Raw genomic sequence first — 15,561 nt, 5'->3', positions numbered from 1 at the left:
TGGCTGTATGCAGGATCTGATTTCTCGTGCAAATAACATGCTTTACTGTGTACGATATCACAGACAGGATTTCATTCTTATAATTTCGACGTTCAATACTTTTTTGTCACCCCAAAGTTCCCTGTGGTTGTTACCTTACCTGCAAGTCGTCGTGACAGACATTAGACACACTATGTAGTACATTCTTCTTCTCTCTACGCTAAGGCGAAAGTTGTGAGGTAGCACAGCAGCGTTTAATGTTCCTACAGGTTATTAAACTGCCGCTACTCACTTGAGCTGTGGGTAAAGTTTTCGAGGAAATAAGGCTAAAGAAGAACTCCACCCCTGCGTAGGGTCCAGTTGTAACCTCCCCACAAAATAAAATAAATATTATGGATAATGATTCTGATTTAGTGTAACCTCAAAACAAAATTCTTTCACAGTGTAACCTCCCCACAAAATTCATTTAAATTTAATCCACCCACAAAATTCTTTCTGATTTAATCTAAGCTCAAAATTCATTCATATTTGCGTAATCTCACAGCAGATAAATTCCTAAACCTCTCAACAGTAAAAATTATAATTATGTCGTTCACATTCAGTGTAACGTCCCAATAAAAAAATAAATTCCGTAACCTGGTAATAAAACAATGTAACTAACCTCTCAATTAAATTGTCGCTCACTTATGACTTTTCAATAATTCACTCTGAATTTAACCTGGTAAATTTTGGACGACAGCAGTGCTGCGTCATGGCCCTGAAAGATAATTCTGAATAAAAAAAAAGGAAAAATTCTTACCTCATTGAAGTCGCCGGATATATCTGCTCTTACAATAAATTTTTCCGGCACAGCTGTGTGCAATGCTGGCCGACTTATCTGCCATTTATGAAAGGAAGCAACTGATTTTTCTACTGCAATAATCGGGATGATCATGGATGGGAGAAATTAGTAAATTCTGTAAATTGAAATAAATGGTTGTTAAAAGTTACTTTTTATGAGGAAGATTATTATTACGAGAGTTTTAAAACATTTACATGCGACTTGAAATAACATTACTACATATGCGCGAGGCTGCATTTTACCTTATACAATAATACTCAGGCTCCGGCATCGCTGCACCGCGACCGGGCCAGCCAACACGATACACCATACCAGACCAGAGCAGACTCCAGACTAGCAACAACTTACTGCTACAGCTACACAGTTCCTACTGCAGTCAACGCTGCTCTATGGTCAGAGACCTTGCATATCGCAGGCAGCGCACGAGCAATACATCGAAATTACATCTGCTCGGACCTCTTACAAAGTCTAGCAATATTTATTACCAAGCCAGACGGCGCGTTACGTCATGTAGAGGTTAGAACCTACAGCTAATACTTGTTTTCCATAGTACCCAGTACATTCTCTGTCTGTGACGTATTCAGTATCTTCAGGGATAACTGTGTACATATGAAGCGGAAATTCACCGTATATTATGTAATTTCTACTATTAATGTAAATGCTTCTGCTGCATTTTCGTCCACCTCCGTAGCTGAATGGTCGACGTGGCTGACTATCATGGGAGGACCTGGGTTCGAAGACGTTTTACTTGACCCAGTAGTAGGGCCACGACGTCCACTAAACAGTCAGCGGCCGAGACTGTGCTGTGCTGATCTCCGCCCCTCGGCTTCAACCAAATGACGCAATTGGCAGAGGATGACACGACGGTCAGTCGGTACTGATTGGCCCCTCAGTTGCGAGAAAGACGCCACTTATTAGTATTTTTTTTTTAAATTAAGAAGAAGCCATCTAAGGATCACGTTCCAAATTCAGTTCGTTGTTCTTTTCTTTTCTACCAGTATGCTTCATCAGTTCACTACGATTCTTCTTTCTGCGTTCAGATCATTTGGACCCAGCCTTTTTAGCTGCCATGTCTTCTAATCCTTCCATTTTCAATACTTTTTCCTGAAAAGTTTTTCTGTTGTTTGTATCTTCTTTTTATATTGTTTCTTTCTAAATCCTGTTTTACTTAGTTGACCAAGCTTGTTGTGGATTTCTTACCCCACAAATATTTGAAAATCGTTTTAGTTAATCTACTTCCTTGCATTCGAAGCAAACGTACAAGCTGGCCGGAGTGGCCGTGCGGTTATAGGCGCTACAGTCTGGAGCCGAGCGACCGCTACGGTCGCAGGTTCGAATCCTGCCTCCGGCATGGATGTGTATGATGTCCTTAGGTTAGTTAGGTTTAATTAGTTCTAAGTTCTAGGTGACTGATGACCTCAGAAGTTAAGTCGCATAGTGCTAAGAGCCATTTGAACCAGCCAAACGTACAAAACATGAATCTTCTCTTCTCACTACCTTTGAAATAATTTCTATATTTTCGTATATTTAAACATTACTTTGTAATTTCCAACCTTCTGCTGTGTTTTGCAGTCCTAAATTTTTCCTTATAATTCACCTTTCTAGTACTTCTAATTTATCTAAATTATAGTTTAATGCGAGGCATTCGCTTTGCATGTAGGCATTCTGGCTTCACCATTGTGTTGTAATGCCTTATTTTTGCATGTTTAGACAGGTACGTTTTATTGTAGAGGTGTCTGGTGACACCACATGCTCTCCCATTTTATGCAACCTTTCCACTATTGCAGGATTTTCGAAACATTTTCTTGGGTTATCTCCCATAGATATTTGAATGTTCTTACCCTCTCTATTTTGCCAATACATATTTTCAGATATTCTGGAGCATTCTTAAAGTCTGCTTTTTTTTTTTTTTTTGCAGAAATTCTTAAGACAGTTCTGCAGGCTATTTATTCAAGGAGATATATTTGTGTTATGGCATAATCCTTGGCCCCAATTCATTGGAAGACGCAATGGTGGATTTCTCTCTCGAGTTACTACCTGCGGTAGTGCATTCTTTCTGGGCACTTTCCTTACTGCAATTGAAATGTTATGGCATTCAAAGGTAGGCACTGAATTCCAAGATAAGATGGAATTGTTGGTCCAAAATTTGATTTTTTGTTCTACACCGTTGGTACTTAAATCACACTTCCTCTTCCGTCTTCGAGACCGTAACCCTAGGTGGGGGCCGTCACAGGGCACTACCATTAACGAGGTTGCTACTCCGCCCCCTCCTCCTACCCCTTCACTTGCTAGACGGAACCCCGGGCTTGGAACGGTAATATCGCAGTTATTATTATTATTATTATTTATGGCGCAGCGCACTAGCTGACAATACAAGGAAACGGACAACCGGAAATGTCACTGTGCATATTTAAAAAAGAAGAAATACATGAATTTACGTTTCAAAGTTGCTATAAGCATAATAGACAAGACGAAATTATCGTCTTGCGTTCTATTTCCATCTCAAAATTAGTCTATCCCCTTGAATTTCGTTATATAAATAATCTTGTAAATATCATTTCCCATATACTTTCCCACATGAGCTAGTCAATAGTACTGTTTACGGTAATGAATGCTGGAAAAATGCAAAAGTTTGCAGACAAATGGACATTTGTATTATTTCAGAGTCCGCACACAACTAGTTAACAAATTCTCAGGTAATTATTTTGTCCAACATCGAATACCTTCCCAATCTCTACAGCAATGAATTTTGAAAACAAATTCCTAATTCCCGGATGGCGAATGACACGCCCATTACTTGGTAACCAAGCATCTTTACTGGCAGTTGAATGTGAAGCTTGTGCGGAGGAGTGGTCCCTAGAGTGGTTACTACCTACGAGACACTGTGTATTCAATAGTCTCTGTGAAGTGGCTGCTCAGAAAATATACTATTTCATGCAGAAAACACACGCTCTGATGCAAGCGGTGTGCAATTGCGACGCGGAACGACAGAACGTAACGGGAGACAAGCGTGCGTAGCTTTTTAGCGACAGTCGTATACGTGAACGGAACAGATCATATAACTCGGGTATTTTGTGGTCTGTGTAATAAAGTACGATATTTCAGTTTTGCAGCATCAGAAAATATTAAGTCAACCAGAAAAGCATGTTCTATCAACAATGATGCATGTTTCTCACGGATAGTCTTTCTCACAGTTCCAATATTTATTTATGGCAATGTCATTCACACATGTCCTATCATCCTCTCCCTTCTTCTTTTCAGTGATCTTCATGTGTTCTTTCCCGTGTAAAATCTTCGGAGAACCTCTTCATTAGTTACCTTATTAGTCGATCTAATTTTCAATTCACCCAACTCAAACGCTTCGATTGTCTTCTTTTCCGGTTGTGCTCCAAACGTACATTCACAAGAAGTCTTCCTAAAATTAAAGCCGATATTTGATACGTCATTTTAGACAGGAATACTCTCTTTGCCTATCCTGGTCAGCTTTTTACGTCCTCCTAGCTTCGTCCGACATGTGCTACTTTGCTTGTAAGTTATCAGAATTCCTACACCTCGTCTACTTCTTGGTTCGCAATTTTGATGATAAGTTTTCGCGAATGTTATTTGTGTTGATCCTCATAACGTTGATCTTTCTTGAATTTATCCTCAACCCATATTCTCTACTCGTTAGATTGTTCATTCCATTCAGGAGAAGCTGCAGAACTTCTTCACTTTCACAGAGGATAGCAGTGTCGTCATAGAATCTTCTCATTTGTACCCTTTCGTCCTGAATTTTAATTGGCTCCCGAACTTTTCTTTTATTTCGTCATTCCTTTGGTGATGTACACATTCAACAGTTGTAGCAAAGGACAGCAAACGTGTCTTACACACCTCTTAACCGAGAATTTCGTTCTTGCTCCTCCATTCTTTTCGATACATCTTGGTTGCTACACATCATCTTCATCTTCAACTATTAGCTCTTTTTTGTGTTGCCTATGCAATGACCATAGCTTCTCCATTATTTCTTGAAGTCATTTTGAAATTGGGCTAAATGATCTTATACGAAGAATTAAGCTTTCTTTGCTCAAATCCTTCGAGATGTTCGTTCCAGTCTCTCGCGTTTTCTTGTTTTTATCGAAGATATTAAATACATTCAGTTCTTTCTTTTCAATTTAGAAATTTGTCAGCTTTTGCGCATCCCATCGTTGCACTTAGAAATCTCATCTCTGTTGCCTGTGTGGTTCTTACATACACTCTTCGAGAAACATAGACGCACAACGAAGTAGTTATGCAAATTGGTCATAAACTGATATCCGTACGAATATCTACGGAAAATGCGAAGTTGCACGCTTTGGTTGCCTATGGAGGAATGTGTGACTCTGCAGAGCTATTTCTCCATGTAGCTGGTATAGCAAACAGAGAACATGTCGATACCGTGGCATAAAGTCTTTGCGAATTTCATTCCGCGGACTCAGCTGGACAGTAATCATGCTTCGCAGAAATGCGCGTGAGCAATACACGCAGATGTCAACATTTGGGAGAGGACGTGTAGTTGTGATGAAAGAAGCCGGTTGGAGTAATCGGAAAATCGCTCCACATATGAAGGCACTATTCGACGATGTTGGCAGGACTGGGTGAACCATGGACGAACCCACTGTCAAGAAGGAAGCGGTCGACCTAGAGAGACGACAGAATCAGAGGACCTAGGAACCGTCAGAGAGGCACTCAGAGCCCAGAATTCATCATTATTGTCGATCCGACGGTGGAACTGATGCTTCACTGACCACAAGAACCGATTTCGAGACCAGCCCAGACGAACAGCGGAGACATATCTGACCCGTTGGACAGAGGTAGGATGCCAACCTGACTGTCGCCCGCCATACCTCTTCACAGCCAGGAGTGATTTTCTGGGATGCCATTTCATTTCATAGCCGAACCACTTTGGTTGTCATCTGCAGCACCCTAGCAGCACATTGGTAGGTCGACGACATTCTAAGGCCCGTTTTGTTGCCCTTCATGGCAAGCCATCCAGAGCTTACATTTCAACAAGATAGAGCCCGTTCGCACCCGGTGATAGTTTCTGCTTGTCTTCGTGCTTGAAAGACACTGCCTTGGACGGCAATGTCGCCGAATCATTCTCCAGTGGAGATTCGGGCAGGGCCCTAGGACCATCTTAACACTTTGATCATCTAATGAGCCTACTAGGCATAATTTGGCACGGTATGCCTCCGGAGGACATCGAACAACTTCGACAATTCATGCTAGGCGTAATAACTGTTTGCATAAGGAGCTGAGGTGGACTAACGCGTTATTGACTTGCTTAATTTGAGAAGCTCTTTGTCTTGTATAAATCATCCATGTAATCATTTGTCTGTCTGTACAAGTACCTCTCATCTACCGAATTCCGCTCCATTTACATAATTCTTTCGTGCTGTGTCACCATTTCTTTTTTGGATTGAAGTGTGTATATACGGGGGTAATCCCAAAAGTAAGGTCTCCTATTTTTTTGTAAGTACACTCCTGGAAATGGAAAAAAGAACACATTGACACCGGTGTGTCAGACCCACCATACTTGCTCCGGACACTGCGAGAGGGCTGTACAAGCAATGATCACACGCATGGCACAGCGGACACACCAGGAACCGCGGTGTTGGCCGTCGAATGGCGCTAGCTGCGCAGCATTTGTGCACCGCCGCCGTCAGTGTCAGCCAGTTTGCCGTGGCATACGGAGCTCCATCGCAGTCTTTAACACTGGTAGCATGCCGCGACAGCGTGGACGTGAACCGTATGTGCAGTTGACGGACTTTGAGCGAGGGCGTATAGTGGGCATGCGGGAGGCCGGGTGGACGTACCGCCGAATTGCTCAACACGTGGGGCGTGAGGTCTCCACAGTACATCGATGTTGTCGCCAGTGGTCGGCGGAAGGTGCACGTGCCCGTCGACCTGGGACCGGACCGCAGCGACGCACGGATGCACGCCAAGACCGTAGGATCCTACGCAGTGCCGTAGGGGACCGCACCGCCACTTCCCAGCAAATTAGGGACACTGTTGCTCCTGGGGTATCGGCGAGGACCATTCGCAACCGTCTCCATGAAGCTGGGCTACGGTCCCGCACACCGTTAGGCCGTCTTCCGCTCACGCCCCAACATCGTGCAGCCCGCCTCCAGTGGTGTCGCGACAGGCGTGAATGGAGGGACGAATGGAGACGTGACGTCTTCAGCGATGAGAGTCGCTTCTGCCTTGGTGCCAATGATGGTCGTATGCGTGTTTGGCGCCGTGCAGGTGAGCGCCACAATCAGGACTGCATACGACCGAGGCACACAGGGCCAACACCCGGCATCATGGTGTGGGGAGCGATCTCCAACACTGGCCATACACCACTGGTGATCGTCGAGGGGACACTGAATAGTGCACGGTACATCCAAACCGTCATCGAACTCATCGTTCTACCATTCCTAGACCGGCAAGGGAACTTGCTGTTCCAACAGGACAATGCACGTCCGCATGTATCCCGTGCCACCCAACGTGCTCTAGAAGGTGTAAGTCAACTACCCTGGCCAGCAAGATCTCCGGATCTGTCCCCCATTGAGCATGTTTGGGACTGGATGAAGCGTCGTCTCACGCGGTCTGCACGTCCAGCACGAACGCTGGTCCAACTGAGGCGCCAGGTGGAAATGGCATGGCAAGCCGTTCCACAGGACTACATCCAGCATCTCTACGATCGTCTCCATGGGAGAATAGCACCCTGCATTGCTGCGAAAGGTGGATATACACTGTACTAGTGCCGACATTGTGCATGCTCTGTTGCCTGTGTCTATGTGCCTGTGGTTCTGTCAGTGTGATCATGTGATGTAGCTGACCCCAGGAATGTGTCAATAAAGTTTCCCCTTCCTGGGACAATGAATTCACGGTGTTCTTATTTCAATTTCCAGGAGTGTACATGGACCTGTTTATTTCTACAGTGGTTTACATCAGTTTACATCCTGAACATGTAGCTATTTTTCGACATAATCACCATTTCTGTCGATGCATTTTTGTAGACGCTGTGGCAGTTTTTGTATGCCCATGTTGCACCAGCTCGCCGCCATGCTGTTCAGAAAGTTACGAACCTCTTCTTTCATCTCGTCGTCTGAGCTGAATCACTATCCGGCCAAATGTTCTTTTAACCTAGGGAACAGGTGATAGTCACTGGGCGCCAAGTCAGGACTATAGGGTGGGTGGGTGAGTATGTTCCACTGAAAATGTTACAGGAGAGCAGCGATTTGCCGAGTGATATGTGGGCGAGCGTTGTCATGGAGAATGTGTACACCCTTGCTCAAATTTCCCCTTCTCCGGTTCTGAAATGCCCATTAGAATTTTTTCAGAGTCTCACAGTACCTGTCAGTGTTAATTGTGGTCCCAGTGGTCATAAAGTCGGCCAACAACACCCCTTTCCGATCCCAAAACACGGTTGTCATGACTTAACCGGCAGATTCTGTTTGTTTGAATTTCTGCGGCTTTGGCGAAGAAGGATGCTGCCACTGGCGTGATTGTTGCTTGGTCTCGGGTGTAAAGTGGTATGCCCAAGTTTTGTCACCCATGACAATGGAATCCAGAAAGTTGTGCTGTTTGGCTGCAAGGAGGTGAAGAAATACAGGGAAAGCATCAACTCGTTGCCCCATGTCGTCCTCAGTCAGCATGCATGGCATCCATCTTGCGCACACCTTCCGGTATTTCAACGTTTCCGTTAAAATTCTGTGAGCGGGGCTTCGGGAAACCTCAGGAACCAACGTGCAGAGATCTTCACGCATGCTCTGCTCAACCTTCAAAACTGTCTCCTCAGAAACTGACGCTCTCCCACACCTTTGTTTGTCGTGAATTTCGGTCCGACCAGCTGCAAACTCTCTACACCACTTACGAGCATTTTTGACATCCATGAATGACTCACCATACACTTCCATCAATTGGCGACGGATCTCAATCGGCGCAGTGCCCTTTGCGTTCAAAAACCGAATAACTGCGCGCAATTCGCATTTGGCGGTGACATCCAACGGGAGCTCCATTCTCAACGGCTGCCAAGCCAAGACAGCGCCTCAGCGCGGCGTGCGCATGTTTACACACAGCACGTGATGCACTCTTCATAGCAGTGTTACCAACTGACACACAAACAGAGTACTGTACTTATAAAAAATATGAGACCTTACTTTTGGGATTACCCTCGTATTTATTACCCGTCGTTTCGTATAGCTTATGTCTATTTTTCTCAGCTCTCGAATCTCTTGGACAATTTTATATTGTAAAATACGTTTTCTAGATGTAGATATCCTTTGAATGTACGTGGACGTTTTTAAAGTCTTCCTTTCATTACCGAGCACAACGTTTGAACTGGTTCGTCATCAAAGAAAGCTTCAATTTTCTTCTGCATTCTAATATTTATTATTATTGTCAGCAACTTTGATGTAGGAGCTAATAGGTTTATTGAATAATAGTTTTCGCATCATCTGCCTTTGCCATCTTCGACATTGTGTGGATGATATTTATTCGAAAGTTTACTGGTATATCTCCTGTCTCAAAGATTCCATGAACCAACTTCAATAGTCGCCGGGTGGCCACTTTCCCCAATAATTTTAGAAATTTGGAAGAAATTTTCAGCTCAAGAAACGTTGATCTCAAGTCTTCGAAACCTGTAATACTCTATCTAATGCCGGATCCCCTTGTCTTCCATATGGACTCCCATTACTTCTACCACAACATCGGGCAGAGTCTCCCCTAGTACCGTAGAAGCCTTCGGTGTACTCTTTCCACCTATCTGCTCCCTCCTCTGCGCTTAACAATGGAATTCTCATTGCACTCTTAATTTTTCCACCCTTGCCTTTAATATCATCGGTGTTTGCTTTGACTGTTCTATAATGGTGTATCAGTTCTTCCGACGACCATGTCTTCCTCGTTTATTCTACTATTCCGCTTTATCTTTCTGAACATCCTACTTAGTTCTATCCTAAGCAACATATACTGCTGTATTCCTTCTTCGTCCATGAATTTTTTTTCTTTTTTTTTTTTATTAATCAAAGTTTCTTAGCAGTTAGCCTCTACGTACTTATATCTGCCCAACTTCTGTAAAAGAACTTTATAGAGAGAGCATTCCTTTTCACCGTCTACTGTGGTATCCAGCATCACAGTATCTATAGCCTTAGAGAACTTCTTACGCAGCTCATCATTTCCCAGTACTTCAATATTCGACGTCTTTCCTAATTGATCGTCCGTACGATTTTTCAGCCCACTCTTCATCACTACTGAATTGCGATTTCAATCTATATTTGTTTCTGGGTACACTTTACAATCAAATATCTGATTCCGGAATCTGTGGCTGACCATGATGTAATCCTGCTGGAATTTCCCGGTATCTCCAGGCCTCTTTAAAGTATACCTCCTCCTTTTGTGTTTTTTTGAACAGTGTATTCGATTCAGCTAACAGAAATTTAGCGTAGATGTTTATTAGACAGTCTTTCGCCTCTGTCATTCTTACCATAGAGCCCATATTCTCCTCTTAACTCTTTCGCCTAGTCCCCCCCACCCCCCACTTCTTACTACGACGTTCAAATCTCCTACGATTATCAGATTTTCATCTTCTTTTGCATACTGTATTATTCGCTTATCTTCTTATCCTCGAGAAACCCAGCGCCGGTTACAACATATTATGCTGCTACTGGTAAGACCCTTCACTTACCCCCCCCCCCCCCCTCTATATCCAGCCTGCGTATTTCCCTTTCAGATATTCCATGCCAAATACAGACTTCTGAAAATCCATCTTCTGACTAGTAGGATGTTATCCTCTCCCTGGTTATTCAATATTCTCACAGTTATCTCCCAGTTGGTAGTCTTGGAGATCTGAATGCGGGACTGATCCGTAATCTTCTGTCAGTGGAGAGACCGTGATAATTTTTTTTTTTTTTTCAGTTGCATGCCACATTTCCTGCGGATAGACGTTAAATGTCTTTAAAGTAGTGGTATGCACTGCCTTCTCCATCTACATGCTGTTGATCTTTGCTGATTATGGCCAGTTTCCCATCCAAAGGCCAAGACGGTGCCACGAACCTCTGTCTGCCCCTCCGCCACCTGTGCGTAAGTTGTTGGCAGAACGAGTGTAACTTCTTACACCGGAAGTGTTCCACCGCCATTGTTGATGATTTTCATTCAGAACTTAAGCAATAAATGAGTTCGACCCTGTGACTCAAAACCTTTTGTTACCTAACGGAAGAGAACATCATTGGACCACGGTGACTTATTTACGATGTAGGATTTCTGAAAAAAGTTGTCTTGACTCAAACTGAGATCCAGACGTTTACCTATCGCGAGCAATGCAACGAGTTACCCAGCCAGGAACGCATCACGGTGTCCCTCCAACTTTTTCCTTGAGGCAACAAGACTCGTTAGGTATACAACAGTCACAGTGGTCTTTCGAAAATACATGAGAGATGATATTTGTCTGATGTCTATAGACGGGATGTGATACTTTGCTGCATGATATCCGATTACCAGTTAAGTGATGTATTCCTGGAGTTTAAATACTCTCTAGAAATAAAATGAAGCATTGTGGAATCTACGACATCGTGAAAACAGAAGGAGATGATGCGGAATAGAGACTTAAAATTTTTGAAAGGATTCCGGAATGAGTGACCAACACGACCTGTTCTTGAGCGCAGACAGCCGCGTTTGGAGTCCTTAACATGATGGCGATCCTTAGCAAAGATAATTAAGTACTGGAGTTAGAATCTTCTGGGTTATTAGGCAGCGTCATGTTTTTCCCAAAATGATCGACGTTTCAGCCCCTCTGCTGGGATCTTCCTCAGGATGTTCTGATGTCTACTATTGCTAGAACACTGTCTGGACAAATCCCAGCAGAGGGGTCGAAATGTCGATCATTTTAGAAGAAACATGAGGTGGCCTAATAACCCACAAGATTTTAACTTCAGTGACAACAGCTACGAAAGCCTGCAGACTTACGTAATTATGTGCCTTAACGAAAAGACGAAATAGTTCAGGGGATACCCTGTCGAATATATTTAAAAAAACCTACTCAAGGAAGGTTCAGCCGTATATCTTGCGTAGGGATTTAACTGTGACTCATATGCGTATTTAAATAGCTGAGTCGGTAAGAATACCCTTCGTAAAAAGAATTTGGGCATTGTCGTGTTCCAAAGCAGCACTCAATTTAACCTGTCAGGAAGTTTCATTAAATGATATAGCTGGTAGAATAGTAATCTAAACGGTTTTGAGAGACCCCTAGGAGACAGACCCACGATACGACACAATTGCAGTGTAATAGGAAATAATCTGTCTGCACAACTGAAGTACTGTTGAATGTTTTTTGTACCCTGCTATGGTAAAAGTATTAGTAAAATACTTCCCTGTTGTGTTCACTTCTAATATAACAACTAGTTAATTTCTTATATTACACGGCCTATTTACACTAACGTGACCACTGCCTGTGCTTGACGTCAACGTGCAATAACCGCCAACAGACGGCAAATGGCACCACTAGCAAAGGAGAGTGTACAAGGTGTGTCCGAGGGGCGTGGACAAACAGTGCAGTCGTTGTCGTAATGCGCAAACGGGACGATTTATCTGACGATCATTGGGTGAAAGTAGTCCCAAAACGGCTACGATTACAACCCGTTCGCGTGCCGCCGTGGTTAAAATATACGAGGGCGAGTCAAATGAAAACCTTCAATATTTTTTAAATATTATTTATTGTGCAGAAGTGGTACAAAGCTGTATCACTTTTCAACATAATCTCCCCCACGCTCAATGCAAGTTCTCCAGCGATTACAAAGTGCATAAATTCCATCAGAAAGAAATTCTTTTGGTAGTCCGCGCAACCACTCATGCACCGCGTGGCGTAACTTCTCATCAGAACGGGACTTCTTTCCTCCCATTGCGTCTTTGAGTGGTCCAAACATGTGGAAACACTTGGTGATGAGGAATGGCGCCATTCCTTGCTCGCTCTCTTCGTTTCCGGTTGGTGGAAGTGATCCCAGGTTTCGTCCCCAGTAACGATCCTCGAAAGGAAGCCATCACCTACTCGTTCAAAGCGCTGAAGAAGTTCTTCACAAGCATCAACACGTCGTTCTCTCATTTCAGGAGTCAGCTGCCGAGGCACCCATCTTGCAGACACTTTATGAAACTGGAGCACATCACGCACAATGTGGTGTGCTGACCCATGACTATTCCGTAAACGTGCTCCAAGGTCATTCATTATCACTCGGCGGTTTTCCTTCACTATGGCTTCACCTGCTGCAATGTTCTGTGGAGTAAGAACTCGTTGTACCTGACCTGGCCGAGGAGCATCTTCCACTGAAGTCACAGCATTTGCGAACTTCCTACTCCATTCGTAGACTTGCTGCTGTGACAAACATGCATCCCCGTACTGAACCTTCATTCGTCGATGAATTCCAATAGGTTTCAAACCTTCACTACGCAAGAACCGAATAACAGAACGCGGTTCTTCGCTGGTGCAAATCGCAAGTGGGGGGCCATCTTTATATTGATACTGTGACGGTATGTGTGAATCCGCACTGTGCTGCCGCCTACAGGCCAATCTGCACGCTGTTTGTAGCACGCTTACCAACTTACAGGATAATGGCGCGAAATTTTGAGTTGTTATTAAAATTTTGAGGTTTTCATTTGACTCACCCTTGTACCACTCATGACAAAATGGCGGTATCCAAAACCGGCGCCGACGCTACTATGATGCTCCACGGCCCACAGATGACAATGCTGAGTGACGAGATGTGCATGGACGAAGAGTCGTGCTGTTGTTGAGCAACTGGCCGGCCAGATGACCTAAGGGCTACCAGCAGTGTTTCCTCAATGACCTACAGCAAACATTGCTGTGTATGGGCCTCTGCAGCAGGCACCTGGTTAATGCATCCATGCATGTTCATCGGCGACGAATGCTGGAATTTGCACGACAACACCGCAACTCCTCGTCCACTGACTGACGACAAGTGACCTCATCAGAGGAATCGCGTTTCATGCTCCATTGGACAGGTGCCCGTTGGTGTGTCTGGATGTGAAACGTCTGAAAGCAAACACCCTGCAACAATCGTTGGAAAGATCCAGGACGCAGGAGGGCGTGTTATTCTCTGGAGAATGTTGTCGTCATTCTGGAATGCACGATGGATCAGCATAAGTATGGCTACATACTTGGAGATCGTGTCCATCCTAGCATAAAGTTTGTTTTTCTTCGGCAAGATGGCATCTATGAGCAAGAAAAAGCAAGTCTTACACAGATAACAGAGTGGTTCGAAGAGCATCAGAATGAGTTTACCGTGCTCATCTGAACATCAAGCTGCCCGGATTTAAACCCAGTCGAGAATCTGTGGGACCACCTCGATCGGGCTGTTCACGTCACGGGTCCTCAACCCAGAAACCTAGCGCTGCATGGTACATTTCGAAACCCCACTGACTCTCTTCCTGCGCTTGAGACAGCGGACCGCGCTGCAAAAGATCATTATTCGGGCTTTTGAACGGTGGCAGCATTAATTTGTGTGGACAATGAATAACCGAGGATTCTGGGACTACAAACGGGGATTATACATTGTTATTAGAAAATATAGAATTTAATTGATGAAAGGAGGAAATATAAAAATGCAGTAAATGAAGCAAGCAAAAAGTAATACAAACGTCTCAAAAGTGAGATCGACAGGAAGTGCAAAATGGCTAAGCAGGGATGGCTAGAGGACAAATGTAAGGATGCAGAGGCTTATCTCACTAGGGATAAGAGATATACTGCCTACAGGAAAATTAAGGAGATCTTTGGAGTAAAGAGAACCACTTCTATGAAATCAAGGGCTCAGATGGAAACCCAATTCTAAGCAAAGAAGGGAAAGCAGAAAGGTGGAAGGAGTAGATAGAGGGTCTATAAAAGTGTGATGTACATGAGGACAATATTATGAAATGGAAGAGAATGTTCATGAAGATGAAATGGGAGGTATGGTACTGCGTGAAGAGTTTGACATAGCACTGAAAGACCTAAGTCGAAACAAGGCACCGGGAGTAGACAACATTCCATTAGAACTGCTGACAGCCTTGGGAGAGCCAGTCCTGACCAAACCCTACTATCTGGAGAGCAAGATGTATGAGACAGGCGAAATATCCCCAGACTTCAAGAAAAATATAATAATTCCAATCCCAAAGAAAGCAGATGCTGACAGATGTGAAAACTAGCGAACTATCAGGTTAATAAGCAACTGCTGCAAAATACTAACACGAATTCTTTACAGACGAATGGAGAAACTGGTCGAAGCTGACCTAGGAGAAGATCAGTTGGGATTCTGTAGAAATGTTGGAACACGTGAGGCAATACTGACCCTACGACTAATCATAGAAAATAGATTAAGGAAAGGCAAACCTACGTTTCTAGCATTTGTAGGCTTACAGAAAGCTTTTGACAATGTTGGCTGGAGTACTCTCTTTCAAATTGTGAAGGTGGCAAGGGTAAAATACAGGGAGCGAAAGGCTATTTACAATTTGTACAGAAACCAGATGGCAGTTGTAAGAGAGAGAGATGAAAGGGAAGCAGTGGTTGGGAATGGAGTGGGACAGGGTTGTAGCCTCTCCCAGATGTTATTCAATCTGTACATTGAGCAAGCAGTGAAGGAAAAAGAGAAAATTCGGAATAGGTATTAAAATCCAAGGAGAAGGAATAAAAAACTTTGAGGTTCGCCGATGACATTTTAATTCTCTCAGAAACAGCAAAGAACTTGGAAGAGTAGTTGAAC

Source organism: Schistocerca serialis, chromosome 5 (assembly GCF_023864345.2).
Source record: "Schistocerca serialis cubense isolate TAMUIC-IGC-003099 chromosome 5, iqSchSeri2.2, whole genome shotgun sequence".
NCBI lineage: Eukaryota > Metazoa > Arthropoda > Insecta > Orthoptera > Acrididae > Schistocerca > Schistocerca serialis.
The sequence above is the reverse complement of the archived record's forward strand: the minus strand, read 5'-3'. Positions refer to the sequence as shown.